General features: G+C 44.2%; 1 protein-coding gene across 1 annotated transcript in view; it reads right to left on the reverse strand.

Moving 5' to 3' along the window:
* Positions 1 to 12,021, reverse strand: part of LOC310724036 (craniofacial development protein 2-like) — a 384,292-nt gene that overhangs the window by 360,599 nt on the left and 11,672 nt on the right. The window lies entirely within an intron of this gene.

A 12,021-nucleotide genomic window follows, 5' to 3' on the forward strand; every position in this document is an offset into this window, starting at 1 on the left:
ACATTTAAGCAAAAAAGGTCAATTAGTAAAAGTATAACCTATATGAAAATATATGTATATACACGAATAAGTAATTTGTACTTCCAATATCTGCCATAAATTGATGTGTATGTATGTGAAACAAAAACGTGTGTGAAAATCACATTTAGTACAGAACATAGTGTTCTGGCTTTCATCCCTAATATTCAAATATATAAAACGCATGCTTGTACAGTTATATATTATAAAATTTTGTCGTAAGTGTAATGTGGTGTGACGTGATACAGGCGACAATAACGGCAGTATGTGTGGAATAGTAAAATTATAATTAATTTTTGTTTGCCTCTATGCACCTATATACGGTGGGGGAAATGATTTTGTGAGTTTACCCCCTTACCAAGAAATTATTAGTCTAGAATTTCTATGGTAGGTTTTTATCAACAGAGAGAGAGAATCTAAAAAAAAAAATCCTTGATGTTTATAAATTAATTTGTATTTGATCGAGTAAAATCTCTAGGATACTTCACACCATCTGACTGGTAAGACATCAAGAAATCTTCAACTATAAGAACACGCATACTACAGACCAAATAGTTACAAGTTCACACACAGCCCAGTTTATAGAAACCATATCTATTCCTCGGGTAGTAAAACCAAGAATTACATACACAAGATCCAGAAATAATCTTATTGCAGTTAAAACTGAAAAATGCCAGATAAACAAACACAACAAAGTTCTAAAGTTCGGTCTTTTAAACATTAGATCACTTGCACCCAAAGCACTGATTGTAAATAAGATGATCACAGATAATAATCTCGATGCACTCAGTGAGACAGAGTGCATCGAGATAATAATCTCGATGCACTCTGTCTCACTGAGACCTGGATTAAACCAGGTGATTATATGGGTCTAAACGAGTCTACACCGTCAGGATATGTTTATAAGCATGAGCCCCGTCAGACTGGTCGTGGGGGGGGGGGGGTGTAGGAATCATTTATAGTGCTTCTCTTAATGTTAGTCAGAGATTAGGATTCAGCTTTAAATCATTTGAAGTGCTCGTTCTTAAAATTGCACTTTCAGACATGCATAGAAAACTCGCTCTGGTCACCGTGTACAGACCCCCAGGGCCCTACGCTGATTTTCTTCATGAGTTTGCTTGTTTTCTCTCAGACCTCTTGATCAGTTTTGATAAAGTGCTGCTTGTAGGAGATTTTAATATTCATGTAGATGATGCAAACGATGCCCTAGGATTATCATTTGTCGATTTACTAAACTCTTTTGGAGTTAAACAAAACGTCACCAGACCAACCCACCGTTTTAACCACACACTAGATTTAATAATATCCCACGGAGCAGACGTCACTGATATAGATATTTTACCCCAGAGTGATGACATCACAGACCATTATCTCATACTGTACACACTACCGGTAGAGCAGATTAACCGTGTTTCACCACGGTATCGACTTGGTAGGACTATTATTCCAACCACTAAGGACAGATTCATAAATAACCTGCCTGATTTATCTCAGTTTCACATTAAACCCATAACTGCTGATCATCTTGATGAGATGGCGAACAACATAGACCTTATCCTCACTAGCACTTTAGACACTGTTGCCCCCATCCGGTTAGAAAAGGTTCGAGAACAAGCACCTGCACCTTGGTATAATAGTCATACGCATGCCCTAAAGAGAACAGCACGTAATCTGGAGAGAAAATGGAGGAAAACTAAATTGGAGGCATTTAGAATTGCGTATAAAGACAGTATGCTTAGCTACAGACAGGCGCTAAAAGCTGCTAGAGCTAAACACCTGAGCAAACTCATAGAAAATAACAAAAACAATCCCAGGTTCCTTTTCAGTACAGTCGCTAAATTAACAACAAATCAGGGATCTGAAAAATGTGTTCCATCACAGTTTAGTAGTGAAGACTTTATGAATTTCTTCACTGAAAAAATAGATAACATTAGAAAAACAATTGTGGCAGTTCAACCTCTGACAGCATCTCCCGACACAATCGTACTTACAACCCCACAACTACACTGTTTTACATGTATAGGACAGGAAGAGCTGTATGATGCTATTATGAACGCTAAATCAACAACATGTCATTTAGATCCAATTCCCACTAAACTACTGAAGGAAGTGTTATATACAGCTGGTGAGCCTCTTCTCAATATTATTAACTCCTCACTATCGTTAGGTCATGTCCCTAAATCCCTCAAGTTAGCAGTTATTAAGCCCCTCATTAAAAAACCTAATCTGGATCCAAACACGCTATCGAATTACAGACCAATTTCAAATCTCCCATTTATGTCTAAGATTTTAGAAAAGATTGTCGCTGCCCAGTTATGTAACCACTTGCAGGAGAACAATATCTTTGAAGAGTTTCAGTCAGGTTTTAGGCCCCATCATAGCACAGAAACTGCTCTAGTTAAAATCACTAATGACCTGTTTTTAGCTTCAGACCAAGGCTACATCTCCCTATTAGTTTTACTAGATCTTAGTGCTGCGTTCGACACTATAGATCATGATCTTCTCCTCGATCGCTTACAGAATTACATCGGTATTCAGGGACAGGCATTAAGCTGGTTTAAATCCTACCTGTCCAATCGTTACCATTTCGTAGATTTAAATGGAGAGCTATCCAGGATAATGCTAGTAAATTATGGCGTGCCACAAGGGTCAGTTCTAGGACCCCTGCTTTTCACAATATACATGCTTCCATTAGGAAATATTATTAGAAGGCATGGAATTAGCTTCCATTGTTATGCTGATGATACCCAGCTATATATTTCATTCAAACCAGGCGATACAGCTCAATTAGCTCGCATAACTGAGTGTGTTGAAGAAATAAGAGATTGGATGACCCATAACTTTCTGCTATTAAATTCTGATAAAACGGAGATTTTGCTCATCGGCCCAAAAAATAGTACACAGAAGCTCCAGCATCTCAGCCTGCATTTAGACGGTTGTTCTGTAACTACTAGTTCAACGGTAAAAGACCTGGGAGTTATTTTAGACAGCAACTTATCTTTTAAAAATCACATCAATCAAGTTACAAAAACAGCCTTCTTTCACCTTAGAAATATTTCTAAGCTAAGAAATATCTTATCTATATCTGATGTAGAGAAGCTCGTCCATGCGTTTATGACCTCCAGAATAGACTACTGTAATGCATTACTAGGTGGATGTCCTGCATCATTAATAAACAAGCTTCAGTTAGTTCAGAATGCGGCAGCAAGAGTTCTTACTAGGTCAAGAAAATACGATCATATAACCCCAATCTTATCGTCCCTACATTGGCTTCCTATTAAGTTTCGAATAGACTACAAACTACTGCTACTCACTTATAAAGCACTAAATGGTTTGGCTCCCATGTATCTATCCAGTCTTTTAACACGCCACAATTCGTCACGCTCCCTAAGATCTCAAAACGGCTTCTAGTAGTTCCTAGAATAGCAAAGTCCACTAAAGGCGGTAGAGCATTTTCACATTTAGCTCCTAAACTCTGGAATAGTCTTCCTGACAGTGTTCGGGGTTCAGATACACTCTCCCAGTTTAAGTGTAGATTAAAAACATATCTTTTTAGCAAAGCCTACACATAACACACATCACACACATCACATCACAACCTTGTGCTCCAGAATATATGATCACATGCACATTATCAACTTGTGCTGTTAATATCATGAACAGCAGCTACGCTAATTCCTCTCCACTGCTTCTCTTTCTCTCCCCATCCCGAGGCATCCTGAGGTTTGGCCAGCTCCAGTCACGTCCCACCTCGTGAAGATTATGGACCTATGGATGATCATGGAGAAGTAGATGCCGAGTGTTTAAAGGCACTGGCATGGAGAAGCTGATGCTGGACCTATGATGATCACAAATTGTTCTGTATTGTTGAAAGATTTATGACCAAACTCTTGATGTCACCCATATGAGGATGGGTTCCCCTTTGAGTCTGGTTCCTCTCAAGGTTTCTTCCTCATATTATCTAAGGGAGTTTTTCCTTGCCACTGTCGCCACGGCTTGCTCATCAGGGACAAACGCACACCATTCACCTTCACTGTTGTTTTCTGTAAAGCTGCTTTGAGACAATGTCTGTTGTGAAAAGCGCTATACAAATAAACTTGACTTGACTTGACTTGACTTAAAATAAGTACCTGATCCCGTACCAAATTAGCAACAATTCCGACTCCCACACATCCAAATTAGTGGTGTCCCTTTAGAACAACTCGTTATGTGTACAAAAGACACCCGTCACAGAATCAACCTCTTCCATTCAAACCTCCCACCACCATGGAAAAGACCAAAGATCTGTCAAAGGACGTCAGAGACAAGATTGTAGAACTGCACAAGGCTAAAATGGGCTACAAGACCATCAGATTGTTGCCTTGGCAGAATGTTTTTGGTCATTATCATGCTGGAAGTCCATCCACGGTCAGAAGGTTTTCATCCAAGATTCTACAGTGCATGACCCTGTTCATGTGGTGAAGTGGTAAAGTCTTCCTTAACCTTTACCAGAGAAACAGCCCCGAAGCAGAATGTTTCCTCCTCCATGTGTGACACTGGAGATTGTGTTCTTGGGGTCATATTCAGCATTTCTCTGCTCCAAACATGGCGAGTCGAGTTGATGCAAAAAATCTCAATTTTGGTCTCATCTGACCACATCACATTCTCCCAAGCCTTCTCTGAATCATTCAGGTGTCTGTTGACAAACTTCAGACGGGTCTGTTCATGTGCAATCTTAAGAAGAGAGACTGCGGTGTGTTACCAATGATTTTCTTGGGGACTGTGGTCCAGGCTCCCTTGAAATCATTAACAGCTCCTCCTGTGTAATCCGAGGCTGATCCCTCACCTTTCTCAGAATCATCCTCACCCCATGAGGTGAGATTTTGCATGGAGCTCCAGAGCGAGGGTGACTGCACCCCGCAACATTGTTTATCTGTAATAAATGGACATTCGTTGCAACTCACATGATTCCCTCTTAAGTCTGGTTACTTTAAAGGTTTCTTCCTTATGCCATCTCAGGGAGTTTTTCCTTGCCACAATCGTGACTGGCTTACTCATCTTTATTTTTATCACCACTTTATCTGTGTAAGATAAGAATATTCAATGTAAAAACGCTATACAAATAAAACTTAATTTAATTTAATTTAATTGGTTGACATCTTGTATTTCTTCTTAATTTTTTAATAATTATGCCAATAGTGATCTTTTTCTCACCAGGCTTCTTGATAATGGTCTTGTAGCCCATTCCAGCCTTGTGCAGGTCTACAAGCTTGTCTCTGGCATCATTTGACAGCTCTCTGGTCCTGCTCATGGTGGTGGAGAGTTTTGAATGGAACAAATAATGAGTTGATATTAGGAGCTCTTTCCTGCTGGTTGGTACAGGATCGAATACTTATTTCACTTGATTAAATACAAAATAGTTTATAACTTTTCTTTAAATGATTTTTTATGGATTTTTTTTTATATTCTGTCTCTCCTTCTACCAAAAAAATTCTAGACTGTTCATTACTTTGTAAGAGAGTATATTTACAAAAGCAGCAGCGGATTAAAATATTATTTGCCCCACTGTACATTATAGCAATCGGTCACAATAATCACATAGTGAGTGTAAGCTACAGCTGAGCGCTCGTTCATCAAGATTTGTTTAGTGTAAAGCTGAGAGTGCACCAAGGCTATTACTGTAATATTTGCAAACTGAATGTTATTTTCCTTCTACCTTGCTTTCACATACACACATACACTTGGCTCAATGCTGTTCAGCTCTCTATTATAGACGCTCCCCTTGCCTAGCCAACACGCACTAAAACAGAACACTTATTACTGAAATTCTGCAAATGAGCCTTATCACTCAATTGTTCTAGCTCTACCTTCCAAACAATGCTCAACCAAATCACTGCTGCTACATACCAGTACTGCCTGAATCAAACAATGCTGAGTATTCCACTGCAAAACTTTGATGTTAATAATAATGTCATATAAATAGGCAGCGTGCAGGCAGAAGACTGTCCAGAAGCCAAACAGAATATTACAGATACTGAAGTCAAGGATACCTGCCAATATGTCAGAGCAAATGTTACATAAAAGCAGTTCATCACTTTCATCACTGCAGTAACTTATCTAAAGTCCACATAGAACTGGATTCTTAATTGCCACAATATGGCCATGAGCTCCTCTGGAAAATTAGGGTTTTTTTTAAGCAAACAATAAAGACAGATGCCTACATCTACATCAACAGTTTTTCTCAGTTGCTTTGGAGCGTTTCTCAGATTAGAAATGAAATTTTAAAAACTACTTGTTCAACCTCCACATCATTTATTCACTTGTGCTCATCATAAAAACCTTACGAATCAAATTACGAATGTTCATTCATTTAATCAATTGTGTACAAGTGTCTGCTGTTTCCTACATTATCAGTTGTTTATGTTCATGTTGATCAAAATATATTATACTGGTTTCACCTGAATAGTTTTAACCCCCAAAACATCTCAGTTCATTGCATAAATCATTGAATGCAAAATGGTTACACCAGTTTTCATCATCTGTCATCGAAAATTTCTTTAACTTTTTTTTGTAAATGTCATTTGATGAATTGGGCAGATGAATCTTGAATGTCACTAATGAAGGAGAGTGAACGGCATCAGATCAACTGATAATCAACCAGTTCTCTAAAACAGGTCAAAGGTGATTCTTGTGAAACCTTCAATTGGAGACAGACAATTTAAAAAAAAAAATGGATGAACAACTAAGAAACGAACAAACACTTGTAGAGTACAGTAAAAGTGTGAATCCTGTCTGGTCTCTTGCAATCAATATAAATCAAATATGCAATCAAATACAGTGAGGAAAATAAGTATTTGAACACCCTGCTATTTATATCTAAGTTCTCCCACTTAGAAATCATGGAGGGGTCATTGTAGGTGCATGTCCACTGTGAGAGACATAATCTAAAAAAAAAATCCTGTATGATTTTTTAACTATATATTTGTATGATACAGCTGCAAATAAGTATTTGAACACCTGAGAAAGTCAATGTTAATATTTGGTACAGTAGCCTTTGTTTGCCTCTCCTTGAACTGCCACCTTAACGTGGTGGAGGGGTTTGAGTACTCGAATGACCCTAGGAGCTATGTTGTCCGGGGCTATATGCCCCTGGTAGGGTCTCCCAAGGCAAACAGGTCCTGGGCGATGGGTCAGACTAAGAGCGGTTCAAAACCCCTTATGAGAGAACAGGGTCCGGCCGGGCTCAGCCCGAAGGAGCGACGTGGGGCCGCCTTCCAGTGGGCTCACCACCTGCAGGAGGGACCGTAAGAGGCCGGTGCTAAGAGGATCGGGCAGCAGTCGAAGGTGGAGGCCTCGACAACCCGATCCCTGGACACGGAAGCTAGCTCTAGGGACGTGGAATGTCACCTCGCTGGCGGGGAAGGAGCCTGAGATTGTGCGTGAGGTTGAGAGGTTCCGACTAGAGATAGTCGGGATCACCTCTACGCACGGCCTGGGCTCTGGAACCACACTCCTCGAGAGAGGATGGACTCTTTACAACTCTGGAGCTGCCCATGGTGAAAGGCGTCGGGCTGGTGTGGGTTTGCTTATAGCCCCCCAGCTCAGCCGCCATGTGTTGGAGTTTACCCCGGTGAACGAGAGGGTCGTTTCCCTGCGCCTACGGGTCGGGGATAGGTCTCTCACTGTCGTGTGTGCCTACGGGCCAAACGGCAGTATAGAGTACCCGGCCTTCTTGGGGTCTCTGGGAGGGGTGCTGGACAGTGCTCCGACTGGGGACTCCGTCGTTCTACTAGGAGACTTCAATGCACACGTGGGCAGCGACAGTGACACCTGGAGGGGCGTGATTGGGAGGAACGGCCCCCCTGATCTGAACCCGAGCGGTGTTCAGTTATTGGACTTCTGTGCTAGTTACAGTTTGTCCATAACGAACACCATGTTCAAGCATAAGGGTGTCCATCAGTACACGTGGCACCAGGACACCCTAGGCCGCAGGTCGATGATCGACTTTGTGGTCGTTTCATCTGACCTGCGGCCGTATGTCTTGGACACTCGGGTAAAGAGAGGGGCGGAGCTGTCAACTGATCACCACCTGGTGGTGAGTTGGATCCGATGGTGGGGGAGGAAGCTGGACAGACTCGGCAGACCCAAGCGTACTGTGAGGGTCTGCTGGGAACGTTTGGCCGAGCCTCCTGTCAGAGAGATCTTCAACTCCCACCTCCGGCAGAGCTTTGACCAGATCCCGAGGGAGGCCGGAGATATTGAGTCCGAGTGGACCATGTTCTCCACCTCCATTGTCGAAGCGGCCGCTCGGAGCTGTGGCAGTAAGGTCTCCGGTGCCTGTCGAGGCGGCAATCCCCGAACCCGGTGGTGGAAACCGGAAGTAAGGGATGCCGTCAAGCTGAAGAAGGAGTCCTACCTGGCCTGGTTGGCTTGTGGGACTCCTGAGGCAGCTGACGGGTACCGGCAGGCCAAGCGAACTGCAGCCCGGGTGGTTATCGAGGCAAAAACTCGGGCCTGGGAGGAGCTCGGTGAGGCCATGGAGAAGGACTATCGGCTGGCCTCGAAGAGATTCTGGCAAACCGTCCGGCGCCTCAGGAGGGGAAAGCAGTGCCCCACCAATGCTGTTTACAGTAGAGGTGGGGAGCTGTTGACCTCAACTGGGGATGTCGTTGGACGGTGGAAGGAATACTTCGAGGATCTCCTCAATCCCGCCGTCACGTCTTCCATTGAGGAAGCAGAGGCTGAGGGCTCAGAGGCGGACTCGTCCATCACCCAAGCTGAAGTCACCGAGGTAGTAAAGAAACTCCTCGGTGGCAGGGCACCGGGGGTGGATGAGATCCGCCCTGAGTACCTCAAGTCTCTGGATGTTGTGGGGCTGTCTTGGCTGACACGCCTCTGCAGCATCGCGTGGCGGTCGGGGACAGTGCCTCTGGAATGGCAGACCGGGGTGGTGGTCCCTCTTTTTAAGAAGGGGGACCGGAGGGTGTGTTCCAACTATAGGGGGATCACACTTCTCAGCCTACCTGGGAAAGTCTATGCCAGGGTACTGGAGAGGAGAATACGGCCGATAGTAGAACCTCGGATTCAGGAGGAACAATGTGGTTTTCGTCCAGGCCGTGGAACACTGGACCAGCTCTATACCCTCTACAGGGTGCTGGAGGGTTCATGGGAGTTTGCCCAACCAGTCCACATGTGCTTTGTGGATTTGGAAAAGGCATTCGACTGTGTCCCTCGCGGCGGCCTGTGGAGGGTGCTCCGGGAGTATGGGGTCGGGGGCCCTTTACTAAGGGCTGTCCGGTCCCTGTATGACCGAAGCAGGAGCTTGGTTCGCATTGCCGGCAGTAAGTCAGACTTGTTCCCGGTGCATGTTGGACTCCGGCAGGGCTGCCCTTTGTCACCGGTTCTGTTCATAATTTTTATGGACAGAATTTCTAGGCGCAGCCAGGGGTCGGAGGGTGTCCGGTTTGGTGACGACACGATTTCGTCTTTGCTCTTTGCAGATGATGTTGTCGTGTTGGCTTCATCAGACCAGGACCTTCAGCATGCACTGGGACGGTTTGCAGCCGAGTGTGAAGCGGCTGGGATGAGAATCAGCACCTCCAAATCCGAGGCCATGGTCCTCAGTCGGAAAAGGGTGGCTTGCCCACTTCAGGTTGGTGGGGAGTTCCTGCCGCAAGTGGAGGAGTTTAAGTATCTTGGGGTTTTGTTCACGAGTGAGGGAAGGGTGGAACGGGAGATTGACAGACGGATCGGTGCAGCTTCTGCAGTAATGCGGTCGATGTACCGGTCTGTCGTGGTGAAGAAGGAGCTGAGCCGCAAGGCGAAACTTTCGATTTACCGGTCAATCTACGTTCCTACTCTCACCTATGGTCATGAGCTCTGGGTCATGACCGAAAGGACAAGATCCCGGATACAGGCGGCCGAAATGTGCTTCCTCCGCAGGGTGGCTGGGCGATCCCTTAGAGATAGGGTGAGAAGCTTAGTCACTCGGGAGGAGCTCGGAGTAGATCCGCTGCTCCTCCACATCGAGAGGGGTCAGCTGAGGTGGCTCGGGCATCTGTTCCGGATGCCTCCTGGACGCCTTCCTGGGAAGGTGTTCCGGGCGCGTCCCACTGGGAGGAGACCCCGGGGAAGACCTAGGACACGCTGGAGAGACTATGTCTCCCGGCTGGCCTGGGAACGCCTTGGTGTCCCCCCGGAAGAGCTGGAAGAAGTGTCTAGGGAGAGGGAAGTCTGGGCATCTTTGCTTAGACTGCTGCCCCCGCGACCCGGCATCGGATAAGCGGGAGAAGATGGATGGATGGATGGATAGCCTTTGTTTGCAATTACAGAGGTCAAACGTTTCCTTTAGTTTTTCACCAGGTTTGCACACACTACAGGGGGGATTTTGGCCCACTCCTACACACAGATCTTCTCTAGATCAGTCAGGTTTCTGGCCTGTCGCTGAGAAACACGGAGTTTGAGCTCCCTCCAAAGATTCACTATTGGGTTTAGCTCTGGAGACTGGCTAGGCCACGCCAGAACCTTGATATGCTTCTTACAGAGCCACTCCTTGGTTATCCTGGCTGTGTGCTTCGGGTCATTGTCATGTTGGAAGACCCAGCCTCGACCCATCTTCAATGCTCTAACTGAGGGATCTCGCAATACATGGCCCCGTCATCCTCTCCTTCATACAGTGCAGTCGCCCTGTCCCATGTGCAGAAAAATACCCCCAAAGCATGATGCTACCACCCTCATGCTTCACAGTAGGGATGGTTTTCTTGGGATGGTACTCATCATTCTTCTTCCTCCAAAGACGTTTAGTGGAATTATGACACATCTGACCACATGACTTTCTCCCATGACTCCTCTGGATCATCCAAATGGTCATTGGCAAACTTAAGATGTGCCTGGACATGTGCTGGTTTAAACAGGGGAACCTTCCGTGCCATGCATGATTTCAAACCATGACGTCTTAGTGTATTACCAACAGTAACCTTGGAAACGGTGGTCCCAGCTCTTTTCAGGTCATTGACCAGCTCCTCCCGTGTAGTTCTGGGCTGATTTCTCACCTTCCTTAGGATCATTGAGACCCAACGAGGTGAGATCTTGCATGAAGCCCCAGTCCGAGGGAGATTGACAGTCATGTTTAGCTTCTTCCATTTTCTAATGATTGCTCCAACAGTGGACCTTTTTTCACCAAGCTGCTTGGCAATTTCCCCGTAGCCTTTTCCAGCCTTGTGAAGGTGTACAATTTTGTCTCTAGTGTCTTTGGACAGCTCTTTGGTCTTGGCCATGTTAGTAGTTGGATTCTTACTGATAGTATGGGGTGGACAGGTGTCTTTATGCAGCTAACGACCTTAAACAGGTGCATCTAATTTAGGATAATAAATGTAGTGGAGGTGGACATTTAAAGGCAGACTAACAGGTCTTTGAGGGTCAGAATTCTAGCTGATAGACAGGTGTTCAAATACTAATTTGCAGCTGTATCATACAAATAAATAGTTTAAAAATTATATATTGTGATTTCTGGATTTTTTTTTTTTAGATTATGTCTCTCACAGTGGACATGCACCTTCGATGACAATTTCAGACCCCTCCATGATTTCTAAGTGGAAGAATTTGCAAAATAGCAGGGTGTTCAAATACTTATTTTCCTCACTGTAAATAAATTTGTGCTGCTAAAATTCATAGATGCCAAACAAAAAAAAATTAAAATTTTGTACATTTTCGGTCACTGTGATCCAAACCATAGTTTATATAAAAAAAATACTGAAACTGTACACCATCATACTGACAACACGACATAAACATTTTTGATGATTTTGTTTGTGCACAATGACTGTAGGACTTTTCATTTTGATGGGAATGAGATGTTCATTGACACAAATTCTTACTTTTGAGAGATGAAATAAGGATTTTGAGAAAAGTACAGGCTTTTTGTAAAAGGCTTTTTGAGAATGCACTTACTGGTTTGCACATATGTTAAAACACAATAGTTTTTCTCAGCTGCTTTGGAGCATTTCTCGACTCAACCTTATCATC

The sequence above is a fragment of the Silurus aristotelis genome (genome assembly GCF_946808225.1).
Source record: "Silurus aristotelis genome assembly, chromosome: 3".
NCBI lineage: Eukaryota > Metazoa > Chordata > Actinopteri > Siluriformes > Siluridae > Silurus > Silurus aristotelis.